This window comes from Leucopleurus acutus (genome assembly GCF_964270905.1).
Source record: "Leucopleurus acutus genome assembly, chromosome: 7".
In the NCBI taxonomy this organism is placed as follows: domain Eukaryota; kingdom Metazoa; phylum Chordata; class Mammalia; order Artiodactyla; family Delphinidae; genus Leucopleurus; species Leucopleurus acutus.
The window spans coordinates 40,500,014-40,503,239 of NC_139150.1; the positions used below are offsets into that span (position 1 = coordinate 40,500,014).

Sequence of the window (3,226 nt, forward strand, 5' to 3'; positions counted from 1 at the left end):
ACAATGGAAAAGAATATATATATACATAAAACTAAATCACTTTGCTGTACCAGAAACTTACACAACACTGTAAGTCAACTATACTTCAATAAAATTTTAAAAATATATTGCTAAAAAAATTAATTTATCTATGATGAACAAAGTATTCAAATGGCCATGATGAAGAAAATATCAAAATTTTAAATAAAGATCCCACGCACAGCTCACCTCCCTCCCTCACCCTAATCCTGGTTCTATTGAATCCTGATTACCGAGGGATTTTTTGGCACCTCTGTAAATTTTCTGCCTGAGACCAAGTATCTCACTCACTTCACCCTAGTTCTGGCCCTAGCCTGAGGTCTTTGGTAAAAGAACAGGCCACTCTTAACCATCCTCAATCCTCCTGTGATGCCCACTGCATTTCTGCAAAGCTACAACAGCTGAAGGGGCAGCCTTTATACATCCTCAGATTCCACAGTCCCCTCGAAACTCCAGTCCCTGGCTGCTCTGGGCCTCACAGAGATAGTGCCCTCACTCCAGAGACAGAACCGACAAGATTAGATTCTGCTGATACAATATTACCTGAGGCCTGTGTTCTCCCAGGAGCCCATCATTTCCAGGGGGATTTGGCCCCCCGTCTTTACTCTCATTATATCCCCAGCCTCTACCACAGTTTCTGGTACACGGCATGTACCCCTCCCAAAAAACTTGTTGAATTAACAAGGAACTCCTTTAGATTACACACAGAGGTGAATAAAAGCAACCCCCAAAATAAAAGAAAGAAATTAAAGGTAGTTGAAGAAATGAATTAGTGTTGCGTAAATTACAATTTAAAGAATCTGGATTCAGAAAATCCAAATAGCTTAAAAAACAAATCAGCAGGCTCCCACAGTATGGCCAGCAACATTAGCTAGTCCTCGCTCTACTCTCTCTAATGGGGAAACAGCAGACTACAAGAGACTGAGCTGTATCAGCCTCTATTTCCAACAGACTCACGTTCAACTTTCGCTCACAAAAAAAAAAAAGCTGGGAAAATTTTACTAACCCTTTTCTTTTTAAAAAAAATAGTTAATATAAAATTATAGCAAAGGGGCTTCCCTGGTGGCGCAGTGGTTGGGAGTCTGCCTGCCAATGCAGGGGACGTGGGTTCGTGCCCCGGTCCGGGAAGATCCCACATGCCGCGGAGCGGCTGGGCCCGTGAGCCATGGTCGCTGAGCCTGCGCGTCCGGAGACTGTGGTCTGCAACGGGAGAGGCCACAACAGTGAGAGGCCCGCGTACTGCAAAAAAAAAAAAAAATTATAGCAAAAAAGGAACCTGAACTTTAGTAACACAGCTGGAACAATCCGCAGCAGCGGTGGCAGCGCTGGGAGAAGAGATTTAATTTACTTGATTTTCTGTGGTTTTTGGTTGTTCACTAGTCTCACAGTGATGGAAGCTGCACATTTTTTCGAAGGGACGAAGAAGCTGCTGGAGGTTTGGTTCTCCCGGCAGCAACCTGACACAACCCAAGGATCTGGGGATCTTCGCACCATCCCAAGATACAAGTGGGACATACTTCTGAAGGATGTGCAATGTTCAGTCATAAGTGTGACAAAAACTGACAAGCAGGAAGCTTATGTACTCAGTGAGAGTAGCATGTTTGCCTCCAAGAGACATTTCATTTTGAAGACATGTGGTACCACCCTCTTGCTGAAAGCACCGGTTCCTCTGTTGAAACTTGCTAGGGATTACAATGGGTTTGACTCAATTCAAAGCTTCTTTTATTTTCGTAAGAATTTCATGAAGTCTTCTCACCATGGGTACTCACACGGGAATTTCCAGGAAGAAATAGAGTTTCTTAATGCAATTTTCCCAAATGGAGCTGCATATTGTATGGGACACATGAATTCTGATTGTTGGTACTTGTATACTTTGGATTTCCCAGAGAGTCGAGGAATCAATCAGCCATATCAAACCCTGGAAATTCTGATGAGTGAGCTTGACCCAGCAGTTATGGACCAGTTCTACATGGAAGATGATGTTACTGCAAAGGATGTCACTCATGAGAGTAGAATTTGTGATCTGATACCAGGTTCCGTCATTGATGCCACACTGTTCGATCCTTGTGGGTATTCAATGAATGGAATGAAATCAGATGGAATTTGCTGGACTATCCACATCTATCCACATCACTCCAGAACCAGAATTTTCTTATGTTAGCTTTGAAACAAACTTAAGTCAGACCTCCTATGATGACCTGATCAGGAAAGTTGTGGAAGTCTTCAAGCCAGGAAAATTTGTGACCACCTTGTTTGTAAATCAGAGTTCTAAATGTCGCACAGTGCTTTCTTCGCCCCAGAAGACTGAAGGTTTTAAAGGTCTTGATTGCCAGAGTGCTCTATTCAGTGATAACAATTTTGTTTTTACCAGTTTTGCTAAGAAGCATCAACAACAGCAGAGTTGATTAAGAAAAATGACGAAAAAAAGCAAAAAGAGAACACACACAGAAGAAGGAGGTGGCTGCTTTTTAGATATTGATACCAAGGGCCATGCTTTCCATAACCACCCCCTTGTAGGTGCAGAAAGCCCTAGATGTAATGATAGTGTAATCATTTTGAATTGTATGCATTATTATATCAAGGAGTTAGATATCTTGCATGAATGTTCTCTTCTGTGTTTAGGTATCCTATGCCACTCTTGCTGTGAAATTGAAGTGCATGTAGAAAAAACCTTTCACTATATGAAACTTTACAACACTTGCGAAAACAATTCAATCTGGTTTATGCACAGTGTAAAGTTTCTCCAGGTATCATCCAAAATTCCCCACAGACAAGGCTTTCGTCCTCATTAGGTATTGGCCTCCGCCTAGCCATCTGGGACTGTTCTATTCAATTGCTACCAGGATTTTGCATCCAGTTACCTCCACTTACTAGAACATATTCTCTACTAATGTTATTGAAACCAATTTCTACTTCATACAGATGTTTTTGCAGCACCAATCAAAGTTCTTCCATGAGTCGAGTCCTCTACGAAAATGACCGCAGTTATCCATTTCATGTATTACTATCTCACTGCTTCCTATACTTGTATGACTTTAACTGATTCGTTCCTCACCACGGTGTCTCCCTCCCAACCACACCCCCTCCATAAAGCAATACACTGTTACACTGTGGGTTTACACTAACCTTATACCCTAGAGGGGGGATGGGGGATGGACCCTGGGCTTAATTTTCTTTTAAGGTCAAGGGAGTTTGGCATTTTTCATTA

General features: G+C 42.1%; 1 pseudogene across 1 annotated transcript; it reads left to right on the top strand.

Moving 5' to 3' along the window:
* The first annotated feature begins 1,408 nt into the window (after nt 1-1,408).
* LOC309964395 (S-adenosylmethionine decarboxylase proenzyme-like) lies at nt 1,409-2,423 on the top strand (annotated as a pseudogene). Its single transcript has 2 exons — nt 1,409-1,524; nt 1,885-2,423. The product of its transcript is annotated as an S-adenosylmethionine decarboxylase proenzyme-like (transcript).
* Nucleotides 2,424-3,226: the final 803 nt, after the last annotated feature.